The sequence below is a fragment of the Tachyglossus aculeatus genome, chromosome 7, assembly GCF_015852505.1.
Source record: "Tachyglossus aculeatus isolate mTacAcu1 chromosome 7, mTacAcu1.pri, whole genome shotgun sequence".
NCBI lineage: Eukaryota > Metazoa > Chordata > Mammalia > Monotremata > Tachyglossidae > Tachyglossus > Tachyglossus aculeatus.
The window spans coordinates 60,556,177-60,570,851 of NC_052072.1; the positions used below are offsets into that span (position 1 = coordinate 60,556,177).

General features: G+C 44.6%; 1 non-coding gene across 1 annotated transcript; it reads right to left on the bottom strand.

Moving 5' to 3' along the window:
* Positions 1-54: 54 nt before the first annotated feature.
* LOC119931135 lies at positions 55-192 on the bottom strand. The gene has a single exon (XR_005451994.1). It is a non-coding gene; the product is annotated as a small nucleolar RNA SNORA7 (small nucleolar RNA).
* Between the last annotated feature and the right edge of the window lie 14,483 nt (positions 193-14,675).

Consider the following 14,675-nt stretch of genomic DNA (forward strand, 5'->3'; position numbering starts at 1 on the left):
TCTCTGCCCTTGACTCTTTCCCATGCCACTGCTGCCCAGCACAGGGGAGTCTTGATTTGTAGCCGATTGCCTTCCACTTGCTAGCCACTGGCCAAGCTAGGAATGGAATGGGTATGCTTCTGCTTGACTCTCCCTCCCATAGTCGAGACTGGTAAAGTACTGGAAACTCTCCAGCTGCCACCCTGAAAGGGTAGTGAGCACTTACCAAATAATTGTAATAATTGTGGAGCCTAAGTCTCTCTTTCCTTTAACAGATGGCTGCTTTATGTAACCCATGTGCCCCTATGGGAGAGGAAGACAATATATCCACTGACCATGCTTCGGGTTGCTAGGGAATAGGGCACCACTTCATGTTTGTAGCCCAAGGGCTGTATTTAGAGTTTATCAATCAACCAGCGCTGTTGACTTTTTTTTGACTGAGAGCACTGTATTAAGTACTTGAGGGAGTACAAAACAAATTGGTATATGTGATCCCTGCCCACAAGGAGCTTACAGTCTAGAGGGGGAGACAGACATTCCAACGAATGACAGATAGGGGAAATGAGAATGTAAGGATATGAACATTAGTGTTGGAGCCAAGAAGAGCCATCACTGTCCAGTAGTGATTCATTCATTCATTCATTCAATCATATTTATTGAGCGCTTACTGTATGCAGAGCACTGTACTAAGAGCTTGGGAAGTACAAGTTGGCAACATATAGAGACAGTCCCTACCCAACAGCGGGTTCACAGTTTATGCTTCTGCCATCTTCTGAGAACCCCAGAAAGGGGTATAAAGGTGAATCACATTGACGGAAGGGTGAAGGTCTTCCTTCCCACTCAGAAGGCAATTTCAGGGAGAAGTAGTGCCCAAAGACTGGTACGAAGGGCAGTGATGGAGGAGGGAAGGGATGGCTACAAAGCACCACTGATGGCTTCCTGAAGGGTACCGGACTAACAGCTTTCTGGGTCCACAGGTATCTAATGTCCATTACACAAATGAGGAAACTGAGGCACTGAGAAGTGAAGTGCCTTGCCCAAGGTCACAGAGCAGGCAAGTGGTAGAGCCAGGATTAGAACCCAGGTCCTCTAACTCACAGGCCCTTGCTCTTTCCACTAGGTCATGCTGCTTTCCAGCTTCCCCTGCTGCAGAGCTGATACTCAGTCAGAAAGACCCTCTCTGCCACATAAGGATTGATATGTTTGCATATCATTTGGCAGGTGTGAAAGACACAAGCCAGAGGGAATGCATACAGATGTATTTAAAGCAATGCTTGGCACATGGTAAGCACTTAACAAATACTATCATCATTATTATTATTTAAACAGTTTCTACTTTGCTTTTGATCCTCCCATGAGGGAAAGGTATTCTGGGATGGAAGGGCCAATGAAAGTGAAGGCCCTGTGCCAATAAGGGATAGTAGTTTTTCTAATTCCTGCAAAGGAGTTATCTCCTTTTACTTCTAGAGCTGAGTGCCTGAACTTTCATGGCATGCATTAGCTTGGCGGCATCCATTTGGAGTAACAATAATACTATTTGTGGCCTTTAGTATGGATTTACTATGTGCCTAGCATCTTACTATGATCTTGGGATGACTCGGTATTAGCAGATTGGACACAGCCCCTGTCCTACATGGGTAACAAAAATCTAAGAGGAAGGGAGAACAGGTATTCAATCCCTATTTTGTAGATGAGGGAACTGAAGCACAAAACACTTAAGTAGCTCACCCAAGGTCACAAGGCAGACAAATGGTGGATCCAGAGTTAATAGCCAGCTCTCTTGGGGTAATCCTCATTTCTAGGTTCAGTGTTGTGTAGGAGTTTGTTCTGTGGAGAATGTTCTCCATCCAAAGCATTTGGAGATTCACTTTCTAGTAATGGCAGATCCAGCCATACTTAGAAAAACATGATTTAAGCTCCTCTCCAGACCATTCTTTTCTTGTAGTCAGGGAATGTGTTTACCATCTCTGTTGTATTACACTCTTCCAAGTGCTTATAGAGTGCTCTGCACACAGTGAGCACTTAATAAATACCACTAACTGATTGATTGCTCTGCACACAGTAAGCGCTCTTACCAAGCACTCATTCTCATCAATTGTATTTATCGAGTGCTTAATGGGAACTGAGCACTGTACTGTGGAAGAATAAAATACAATTGAGTTGATAGACACATTCCCTGCCCACAGCAAATTTACAGTCTAGAGAGAGAGATGGCCATTAATATAAATGAATAATTTGTAATATAGAATTTATAGTGCTGAGGGACTAAGGGAGGAGTGAATATCAAATGTATAAAGGTCACAGATCCAAGTGTATAGATTACCCAGAAGGGAGAGGGAGCCGGGAAAAACAGAGCTTAATCAGGGAAGGCCTCCATCAGTAAATATTACTAATTGAAGGTTGATGATGACAAGAATGTCAAATCCTTGCTCCAACCTCTGGGGGAAGGGTTTATGCACATGAGAGATGTGCAAACTCTTAATGTTGCACAATGAAAGTAAAACAAATTTGGAATGACTAATTCTCAGAATGAATCTCCGCCATCACTACTGTGGAAATTCACCAGTGTGACTTTTGAGCCACTGGAAATTCAGATCCATATTAGAAACCAACGTGTGATCTGTTCAGTCACTGAGGGGTTGGATGGGAGAGGTGTTCAGCCTCTTCAATCTCAAACTGACTAGGTCTTCAGCCACCAGGGTAAATGGGCAGCAGACACCACATCGGTGAGGATGGGAGGTAAATTGCGGAAACTTTACCTCCCAGGAGACAGCTGATTCATAACAGGACTGAAGAAAGGTCGGGTGGATGGTTGGATTTTAGGTGGGGCAGGACAGTTCTGAGCAGAGGCGTGGGCTGGTGTATTGCAGAAATGCTGCTCTTCACGTGGAGTTAGTCATATTTATTGAGCATTTACTGTGTGCAGAAAACTATGCTAAGTGCTTGGAAGAGTACAATGCAACAATAAACAGAAACATTGCCTGCATACAACAAATGCCATGTGGTTCTTCCAAGCATTGTGTCATCACCTTCAGAGACAATCGTTGGCTGGGTGGAACACTGGTCTGATTTCTGATTGCCCTGGTAGAGACAAGAAACATCAGGGGCTGCTCTGGCTAAACCAGGACATGGAATCAATCGATCTATCTATTTTATTTATTGAACACTTACCGTGTGCAGAGTACTGTACTAAATACTTGGTAAAATTGCTAAATATGATCTTTGCTATCAAAGATCCTACCATATAGACAGACAATATAATGTGCCCAGTCAGTGAAAAGAGAGACAAGTCCCCAGAGGCTTCTGGGAAAGGGGGAGTATAACCACACTTTTTTTTGAAAGGAGATGCATTTGTCCTCCCTACTAGGGAAGCAACTTCTCCGTCTTCTTTTTGGGGTGCCGACATGAATCACCTTTCTTAAACTATGTCGAGATTAGGTAAAAGAACAGATTGGGTGGAGTTGCTAAATAAACAGAGAGAAAATAGGCATGTCAGGGCATGCATGAGACCAACAGCCGTGAGAGCCCGTGTGTGTGTTGGGGAGGTAAGAGGGGGTGGGGGTGGGAGCACACAGCTAGGGGCTTGTGATCCCAAACATGAGGTTCGGGAGATTTTCCAAACCGGAAGGTGCATTCAAAACTGTTATCGTAACAGAGAGGAAGGTAGCAGGTACATTCTGTTCTCAGGCATCTCTTTGCCCTCCTTCATCTCAACAGTTAATGCTCGTGAGTGACTGTTGAATGTGAATCCTGGTACAGCAGATGAAGAACTCAGTCAGGAGCTTTCCAACCAAGCAGCGTAGCTTAGTGGAGAGAGCACAGGTCCGGGAGTCAGTAGGACCTGGATTCTAATCCCGGCTCTGACCCGTGTCTGCTACGTTATCGTAGGCAAGTCACTTCACTTTTCTGGGCCTAAGTTACCTTATTGGTAAAATAGGGATTAAGAATGTGAGCCCTATATGAGACAGGGACTGTGTCCAACCTGATTAACTTGTATCTACTCCAGCTCTCAGAACAGTGCTTGGAACAAAGTAAGCGCTTAATAATGATTACTATTATTAGAAGTACCGTGGCTGAAAGGAAAGAGCCCGGGCTTGGGAGTCAGAGGTCATGGGTTCTAATCCTGACTCCACCCCTTGTCAGCTGCGTGACTTTGGGCAAGGCATTTCACTTCTCTGTGCCTCACTTACCTAATCTGTAAAATGGGGATTAGGACTGTGAGCCCCACATGGGACAACCTGATTACCTTGTATCTCCCCAGCACTTAGAACAGTGCTTGGCACATAATAAGCGCTTAACAAATGTCATCATAATTACTATTATTATTATTGTTATTATTATTATTATTATTATTCCCTCCGAACATTCCTTTTTTCTCACTGTCACCTCTGTGCCAGGCAAGTGACTTCTCTGGGAGAATTTTTCTGAAGAAAATTCACTTGTTGGCCTGGGTCTCCAAGCCATTCTCAGGCTGGGGATCAGAGATTAGGCTGCATCAATAAGACCAAGCCATTGTATCTAGGTTCTTCTAGACCAGCCTCCAAGTCCCCCAGAATTCTGGATGCAGCTCCTCTCCCTAGACCCCAGCCCCATTTCCCAAAGGTCAAACCTTCACCGAGGAAGGCCAACTTTAGAGAAACTTGTTTGAATTCTATGAGAAAGTGGATTGGAAAAAAAAAAAGCAACGAACAACCAAACTAACTTGATTTGGGGAAAATCGGTTAACTTCTCCTTGCCTCAGTTTCCTTAACTGCAAAATGGAGATTACGTATCTATTCTCCCTCCCACTTAAGACTATGAGGCACACCAAGTGCTTAGTACAGTGCTCTGCACACAGTAAGCGCTCAATAAATATGATTGAATGAATGAATGTGGGATGAGGACTGTGTCAGTCACTCAATTGTATTTATTGAGCACTTACTGTGTGTAGCACACTGTACTAAGCTCTTGGGAGTGTAAAACGTAACGATGAACAGACACATTCCCTGCCCACAACAACCTAACCGTCTAGAGGGGGAGACAGACATTAACGTAAATAAATAAATAACAGATATGTACATAGGTGTTGTGGGGCTGGGAGGGGGGATGAATAAAGGGAGCAAATCAGGACTATGCTGAAGGGAGTGGGAGAAGAGGAAAGGAGGGTTTTTAAAGGGAAGGCCTCTTGGAGGATATGCTTTGTTAAGGCTTTGAAGTGGGAGGTAGGGATCATCTGTTGGATATGAGGAGGGATGGCGTTCCAGGCCAGAGGTAGGAAGTGGGCAAGAGGTCAGCAGCAAGATAAATGAGATCGAGGTACAGTGAGAAGGTTAGCATTGGAAGAGCGAATTGTGTGGGCTGAGTTGTAGCAGGAGAGTAGCGAGGTGAGGTAGGAGGGGGCAAGGTGATAGAGTGCTTTCAAGCCAATGGTGAGAATTTTCTGTTCAAAACTCTGTTCCATCAGTTTATCAGTGTTTAATATTTGGTACAGAGTAAGTGTTTAACAAATACAACAGCTATTTATTTAATTCTCCTTGCTTTCCCCTCTTGTATTATTATTATGAAGGAATTTTGAATGAATTTTTTCAGAGACAATAACATAAGAACACACAATTTGATCTGCTTTTATTGAATCTACTGTAGTGCTTAGCATGGTGTTTGGCTCAGAGTAAGCATTTAATAAATACCACAATTAATTATTAATCAACATTCAGCTCACACACCAGTGCAATAAGAATCAAATGGGAGATGAGCAAACCAATCTGCCATTGAAACAACCAATGACTTTGTCCATAAGATACTTCTAGAACCATTCATTTAAGCTCATTATAGCTCCTCATTTAGTTCAATTTAAGTCTTGGGACAGTCCCATCTCTTCCAATGCTCTTTTTCTCCAGACCAGCTTGGTTTTCCCAAAATATTTTCTCAAGCCTTTTACCTGCGGGGCCCTGGTGTTAAATTACAAATCCCTCTTCACCCCATCCTGGTTTGTTTGATACTGATGGTTGCTGAAACTTCCTTGACTTTATAATTTGCTTTTCTTCTCAGCTCACCAGTGCTGATAGCCTTCTATGATGCCCACAGGTATGAATAAGCAGAGTTTCCTCTGCTTCCTCATCTGTAAAATGGGGAGAATCAACCAAGAAATCGATCAATCGTTTAAGCTCAAGCATTTATTGAGCTCTTACTCTGTGCAGAACATTGTACTAAGCACTTGGGAAAGTACAATATAATCAAGTTGGTAGATGTGATCCCTGCCCACAGAGAGCTTACAGTCTATAGGGGGAGACAGATATTAAAAAAAAATAGTTATCTCTTCCCCTTAGACTGTGAGGAACTGTTTTTAACCTGATTATCTTCTATCTATAGACTCCAGCATTTAACACAGTGTTTGGCACATAGCAACCATTTACTAAATACCAGAATTATTTTGCAGAAACATGGCCTAGTGGATAGAGCAGGGGTCTGGGTTCTAGTCATGGCTCCACCACTTGTCAGCTGTGTGAACTTGGCATTCACTTCTCTGCACCTCAGTTCCCTCATCTGTAAAATGTGGATTAAGACAAAGATTGAGAAGCAGCGTGGCTCAGTGGAAAGAGCACGGGCTTTGGAGTCAGACGTCATGGGTTCAAATCCCGGCTCCGCCACTTGACATCTGTGTGACTTTGGGCAAGTCATGTAACTTCTCTGTGCCTCAGTTACCTCATCTGTAAAATGGGGATTAAGACTGTGAGCCCCCCATGGGACCACCTGATTACCTTGTAACCTCCCCAGTGTTTAGAATAGTGCTTGGCACATAGTAAGTGCTTAATAAATGCCATTATTATTATTATTATTATTATTATTATTATTATCATTATTATTATTATGACTGTGAGCCCTGTGTGGGACATGGACTGCCTAAACCGATTAGCTTGTATCTACTTCAGCACTTAGTACAGTGCCTGGCACATAGTAAGCACTTAAAAAATACCATAAAAAGGGTACCACAGGGGGAAGAGTGGGAACCAGTCGGGGCAACCTACCATCTGCTATCATCTTTCTGGACCTTGAACCACCACTGCAGAATCCCATTCTGCTGTGCCAGCTGCCTTCTGCCTCTAAAGGCCAAGGGGGTAGTAAGTGGGGATGAGTGGCAGAAAGGAAATACTGGCTGGGTGTGGCAGCTTCTGTAGTTTGCTGTGAAGGGCTAGCACAAGCCCATTCTCCTCTTCCAGACTGCCTTTTGCAGGTTGGTGCAAGGAATGTTTCTCCAGGCTGTTGCCCTGTGTCCATTGGAGGGTTGAAAGGGAAATGATGGGGTGTAATGGAAAACATGTTGCAAGAAACAGGAAAATATTCCTTTCTAATGCATTCATTGGTTGTATGGCCCCAGCTTTGTCGTAATAATGATGATGATAATAACAATAATATAATAGTAATTGTGCTATTTGTTAAGTGCTTCCTGTGTGCCAAGCACTGTAACAAGTGCTGGGACAGTTACAAGATAATCAGGTCCACATGGGGCTCACAGTCTAACTAGAAAGGGAGAACAGGCATTGAATCCCCAATTTGCAGATGAGAAAAGTTACACAGCAAGTTAGTTGTGCTTCTGGGATTAGAACCTGGGGCCTCTGATTCCCAGGCTTGTGCACTTTCCACTTGGATGCACTGCTTTCTTTAGTCATTAATATTCTGTCAACCAAATGCATTTCTAATGGATGTGGCAGGGAAAAAGGGTAGCTACAGCATATTAGTTTGGACACAGTCCCTGTCCCATGTGGGGCTCACAAGTCTCAACCCCCATTTTGCAGATGAGGTAACTGAGGCCCAGAGAAGTGAAGTGACTTGTCCAAGGTCACAGAGCAGACAAGTGACGGGGACAGAATTAGAACCCACGACCTCTGACTCCCAAGTATGTGCCCTTGCTTATACTCTTACTTATCTAACCCACTACTTATCTTCCCACGCAAACCCTGTCTTTCCTCTGACTTTCCCATCACTATAAATGGCACCAGCGTGCTCACAGACCTGTAACCTTGATATTGCCCTTGACTCCCATCTCCTATTCAACCTACATATTCAATCCATCACTAAATTCTGTCAGCTCGACCTTCACAAAGTTGTTAAGATCTGCCCTTTCCTCTTCATCCAAACTGCTACCACTTTAATCCTGTTTTGTTTACTGTATCAGCCTCCTTGCTGACCTCCTTGCCTCCTTTCTCTCCCAACTCCAGGTCATATTTCACTCTGCTGCCCAGATTATTTTTCTACAACAATATTTAGGTCATGTTTCCCGTCTCTTCAAGAACCTTCGGTGGTTTGCCCATGTACCTCTGAATCAAGTAAGCCACTAAGCCACTCTGCTTCCCAAGTACTGTAATTATTAATATTATTATTATTGTTATTGCTTTCTGAGCATCTGTGTTCTAGAAAATTCCTTCCCCTCCCCACCAGTCCCCACCCTCCCACAAGTCCACAGAGTCCTATCTAGAGGAGTTTGAAGAGCTTGCCTGGATTCTTCCTCGTCTAGAAAAGGCCACATCACAGGCATTAGTGATACTAATGAAATGGTGGTATTTTATTAAGTGCTTCTATGCACCAAGCACTTGCCTAAGTGCTGGGGTAGATTCAATCAGATCAGATACTGTCACATTTACTAAACCTGAGGTACATCCTGCAGAGATTTCAAAGTCAAGGGAGACTTGGGGCTTCCTCGTGGAGGGAGAGGCAGTGTTTAGAGAGCTACAAGGTGACCCAGGAAGGGGCCAGAGACCACTACAGTTGCCCATCTGACTGCAATGAAGGATGGCACCGGGATTTATTTATTCATTCATTCCATAATATTTTTTGAGCACTGTGTGCAGAGCACTGTACTAAGAGCTTGGGAGAGTACACTATAACAGAAAACAGATACATTCCCTGCCCACAATGAGCTTACAGTCTAGAGAGCCTACAATCTAGTCATTTCTCAATCTGGGCCAGGTCCTCCATACAGAAAGGTGTTGTCGGGCTGATGGCAGTGCCATGTGCAGCTGGGAGGGTTACTGACTTCTAGGAACACTTTTGGCCAGGAGACAGATCACCAGGTGGAGATGCTCCTCAGTCTGTTCATCACCGCGTGGGAGTAGACATTGAGGCCTAGAATTTTTTTTGTTAATGGCATTTATTAAACGGGTGGGGTCCGTGCAGTCCGGCCGGAGGACTCAACCCGGCGGCTCTGGCCGGCCGGCCTGGTGGTTTCCGGCGGATCTTCCGTCCTTCTTCGCCCGTCCCCCCCGCCTGTCTGACCCTTCCCTTCCCGGCTCACCCTGCCTTCCCTCCTTCCCCATCCCCCCACCCGGCCCTCTCCCTCTCTCCGTTCCTTTGGGTCGGAGGGTGAGGTTTGGGGTTGGGTGTATGGTGGTGGTAGGGGGGGACAGCGGGAAGTCGGTGGAGGGGGTGGAGGGGGTTTGTTAATATGTTTTGTTTTGTTCTCTGTCTCCCCCTTCTAGACTGTGAGCCCACTGTTGGGTAGGGACCGTCTCTAGATATTGCCAACTTGTACTTCCCAAGCGCTTAGTACAGTGCTCTGCACACAGTAAGCACTCAATAAATACGATAGAATGAATGAATGAATGAATTTATTAAGCACTTACTATGTGCAAAGCACTGTTCTAAGCGCTGGGGAGGATACAAGTTAATCAGGTTGTCCCACGAGGAGCTCACAGTTTTAATCCCCATTTTACAGATGAGGTAACTGAGGCACAGAGAAGTTAAGTGACTTGCCTAGAGTCACACAGCTGACAAGGGGCAGAGCAGGGATTTGAACCCATGACCTCTGACTCCAAAGCCCGTGCTCTTTCGACTGAGCCATACTGCTTCAGTCCAATCATCTCTACCTACTGTTCAAACTTATTTGAAGTTTGAAACTTGTTCAGCTCGTCCTATGAGAGTTTCTGCTGGAGGCCACTGTCCCCAGGCTGGATATCCTGTAATAGAAAACAGGCAGGGGGTGAACCTCATCCCCAAACTGTAACAGAACACACAGATGCTTGCCAGCACAGAAACCGTTCACCTCCGGACTGATTGTGTTTACAGTTTTGTTCATTTTCATTCATCATTTCAACCAATTGCTGAAGACTGTCTATTGTTACATTGTACTCTCCAAAGCACATAGTACAGTGGTTTGCACCATGTAAGTGCTCAATAAATACAATGGAATGACTCTCCCCCGGACACCCCCGTCTTCATCATGGGTGGAAGTGACAGGTAGAAGTAGGGGAATACCTTCTGGGGTTTGCCATGAGTGTGGAAGTTTTCTGACTGAAGGACCACCCAGATAATTTGGCAAAGACTCAGAACCTAGTCTGCCATGTACCTGCTGTGTGACACTGGGAAAGTCACTTCACTTCTCGGTGCCTCAATCTCCTCAACTGTAAAATGGGGACTCAGTTCCTGTTCTCTCCACTATTTAGACCATGAGCTAATATAATAATAATATTATTATTATTACACAGTGTTTGATACATAATAAATGCTTAACAAATGTAATAATAATAATGACTGAGACTTCATCATCATTATTATCATCAGCAGCAGAAGCATTAATTGTGGAGATGGTCTTCAACTATAGCAGCTTAAAGTGTCTCCCATTTGGGGTCCAGTTATTTCCTGTGGAATATATCATTGCTTCCTTCATCAGGCTGCTCAAGAGCCATGATCCTCCTTACAACTATGTCCATTGGACATAGTTCTGAAATGTAGGCCGCTTATGGACAGGGAATATGTCTACCAACTCTGCTGTATTGTACTCTCCCAAGTGCTCAGTACCATGCTCTGAACATAGTAAGTGCTCAATAAGTACTACTGATGGATTGGAGAGTGACACTGCAGGGCTCTAATATCCCTGGCCCAATGGGCTACCAAATGAGTCTGTTGGCCATTCATCCAGGAGCTCCAAATAGTTGAGGTCATTAGAGTTTGTGGTCCCTAATCAGCAGAAGCCTAAGCCCCCAGCCACAAGTTCCTGGATGGGCGTTGATCAGAATGGCTGCCTCTTGCACAAGGTTGCCTACAATTGCAGTGAGTGCCTGTTGTTCAAGAATCCTAATCTCCCACAACCCAGGGCCACCACATACCCAGGAAAGGCAGGAGATGAAGGAAGTTGCTGTCATGCCTTGCAACCACCAAGGAAGCATCCCCAGTCTGTCCCTTTGCTCTGTATCTCTCACAGTATTTACAAGAGGAAGGTTTTCTGCCACTTCTAGCCCAGCATGTCCTGGCCAGAATTCTCATTTTCCTAATCCAATCTCTTTGATCACCTCACCCAGAGGGTCCAGCTCAGACTAAACCGATCCCCACCAGTCTTTACTAATTTCCTCTATCCTATGAATCTGCTGCCAGCATTGTTTGATCACTGGCACCACTGTTCAGGTTTGAGCTTGCGGGGAGAAAATGGGGTGGAATCAGGCCACTGTTGTCAGTTTAAACATTCAGTGCATTCACTCCTTGTATCCTTCTCTCCACTCATTCTCAGTCTCTTCTGTGGGCTCCTCCTCTGCCTCCCACCCGCTAACTGTGGGTTCCCTCAAGGCTCATTTCTGGGTCCCCTTCTATTCTACATCTACACCCACTACCTGGGAGAACTCAGTCGCTCACATGCCTTCATCCGCTACCTCTAGGCAGATGAAGGATATCTAAATCTACATCTCCAGCCCTGATCTTTCTCCCTCTCTGCGGTCTCACATTTCCTCCTACCTTCAAGACAGCAAACTTAACATGTCTAAAACAGGACTACTTATCTTCCCATGCAAACCCTGTCTTTCCTCTGACTTTCCCATCACTATAAATGGCACCACCATGCTTACTGTCTCACAGGCCTGTAACCTTGATATTACCCTAGACTCCCATCTCCCATTCAACCCATACATTCAATCCATCACTAAATTCTGTCGGTTTGACCTTCACAAAGTTGTTGTTTCCTCTTCATCCAAACTGCTACCACGTTAATCCTGTCTTGATTACTTTATCAGCCTCCTTGCTGACCTCCTTACCTCCTTTCTCTCCAGACTCCAGGCCATACTTCACTCTGCTGCCCAGATTATTTTTCTACAGCAATGTTTAGGCCATGTTTTCCCTCTCCTAAAGAACCTCCGGTGGTTTGCCCATGTACCTCTGAATCAAACAGACACTCCTTACCACCAGCTTTAAAACACTAAATCACCTTGCCCCTTTCTACCTCACCTTGCTACTCTCCTACTACAACCCAGCCTGCACACTTTGCTCCTCTAATGCTAACCTTCTCACTGTAAACTGATCTCTTCTATCTCACTACCAACCTCTCGTTCATCTCCTAACTCTGGCTCAGAACGCCCTCCCTCTTCATATCTGACAGACAATTACTCTCCTCACCTTCAAAGCCTATTGAAGGCATATATCCCCAAGAGGTCTTCCCCGACTAAGTCCTCCTTTCCTTTTGTCCCACTCCCTTCTGCTCCGCCTTGACTTGCTCCCTTTATTCATCCCCCTCCCAGCCCCACCTCATTTATGAACATATCTGTGATTGTATTTATATTAATGTCTATCTCCCCTTCTAGACTGTAAGCACACTGCGAGCAGGGAGTGTGTCTGTTATATTGTTATATTGTACTCTCCCCTGTGATAATACAGTACTCTGCACACAGTAACCCCTCGATAAATACAACTGACCTGGCATGGGGAAAGTCAGTAAGTCAGTCTTGGTATACTGGTTCCAGGGATTATAACAATCGATCAATCAATCAATCACAGTTGTTACTGAGTGTTTTCTGTGTGCAGAGTACTATTAAGCACTTTGGTAGAGTACACTACAACAGAGTTGGTAGCATGTTCCCAACCCAAAATGAGCTTATGGTCTAGAGGTGTAGATGGACATTAATATAAATCAATTAATCAGTCATATTTATTGAGTGCTTACCATGTGCAGAGCACTGTCCTAAGTACTTGAGAGAGTACAGTATAACAGAGTTGGTAAATACGTAACCTGCCCACAATGATCTTACAGTCTAGAGGGGGAGACGGACATTAATATAAAAAAATACATTGTGGCTATGTTCATGAATGCTGTGGGACTGGGGTTGGAGGGGTGGTAAATGAAAGGAGCAACTCAGGATGAGGCTGAATGGAGTGAAAGATGAGGAAATGAGGGCATACTCAGGGAAGGTCTCTTGGAGGAGATGTGCCTTCTAATGAAGGCTTTGAAGGGGGGAAGAGTAAATATCAGATATTAGGAGGGAGGGTGTTCCAGGCCAGAGGCAGGATGTGGGTGAGAGGTTGGTGGCAAGATAGATGAGATCAAGGTACAGAGAGTAGGTTAGCACAAGAGGAGCAAAGAGTGTAGGCTGAGTTGCAGTAGGAGAGCAGCATGGTGAGGTAGGAGGGGGCAAGGTGATTGAGTGCTTCAGAGTCAATGGTGAAGAGTTTTTGTTTGATGCAGAGGTGGAAGGGTAACCACTGGAGTCTTTTGAGGAGTGGGGAAACATGTCCTGAATGTTTTTGTAGAAAAATGATCCGGGCAGCGGAGTGAAGTTTGGACTAGAGTGGGGAGAGACAGGAGGCAGGGAGATCAGCAAGGAAGCTGTTAGAGTAATCAAGGCGGGATAGGATAAGTGCTTGGATTAATGTAGTAGCAGTTTGGATGGCGAGGGAGGGCAGATCTTAGCAACATTGTGAAGGTCGAACTAAGAGAATTTAGTGATGGGTTGAATATGTAGGTTGAATGAGAGAAAGAAGTCAAGGGTAATGTAATGGTGATGGGCTTGTGAGACAGGAAGGATGGTGGTGCTGTGTACAATGATGGGGAAATCAGGGGAAGGACAGATTTTGGGTGGGAAGATAAAGACTTCTGTTTTGGACGTTCAATTTGAGGTGTTAGCAGGAATCCAAGAAAATACATGAAAAATTTATAATATGTTGTTACATTTTGAAAACAGCAACAATTAGTTCCTTGGTAGCTTTGTTAAGCATTTACCATGTACCAAGCATTGGAATAGATACGAACAGTGTTTGGCATATAGTAAGTGCTTAACAAATGCCATTATTATTATTATTATGTATGACACAGTTCCTGCCCAACTTCGGGCTTACAATGGAAGGAGGTGGAAGAACAAGTACTACTAATAATTGTCCTATTTGTTAAGCCCTTACTATGTATCAAGCACTTCACTAAGCACTGGGGTAGATAGAAGATAATCAGGTCCCAGTTGGGCTCACAGTCCAAGCCAGATGGAGAACAGGTATTCAATCCCCATTTTACAGATGAGGAAACTGAGGCCCAGTGAAGGTAAGTGACCTGTCCAATGTCACACAGTGACCCGTCCAATGTCACACAGTGACCCAATCAAGATTAGAATTTACATCTTCTGACTTCCAGGCCTGGGCTCTTTCCACTAAGCTTTGCTGCTTTCTGTGCTTTTCAGCTCTTCCTCTCTTTCTCTGACCTGGAGCTGGCCAGCCTCATTATGTTAAACTCCTACACACTGTTTCAGTAGAGATGAAGCTTGCAGTCTCTTGGGGGAGGCTGTGGGCAATTTATCACCTCTTCAATCCTGGGTAGGACATTCAGGGCAAAAAATCCAGGGAAGACTGATATACCCAGAGGCCATTCTCAGGGCCAAAGACTGGAGATCCATAATGAGTAATTTGAGATAATTTAGAGTCCTCAACAATAATTCCATGATGGTTTAGGGAGAGGGAAAAATTGGGGACTATTCCTCACT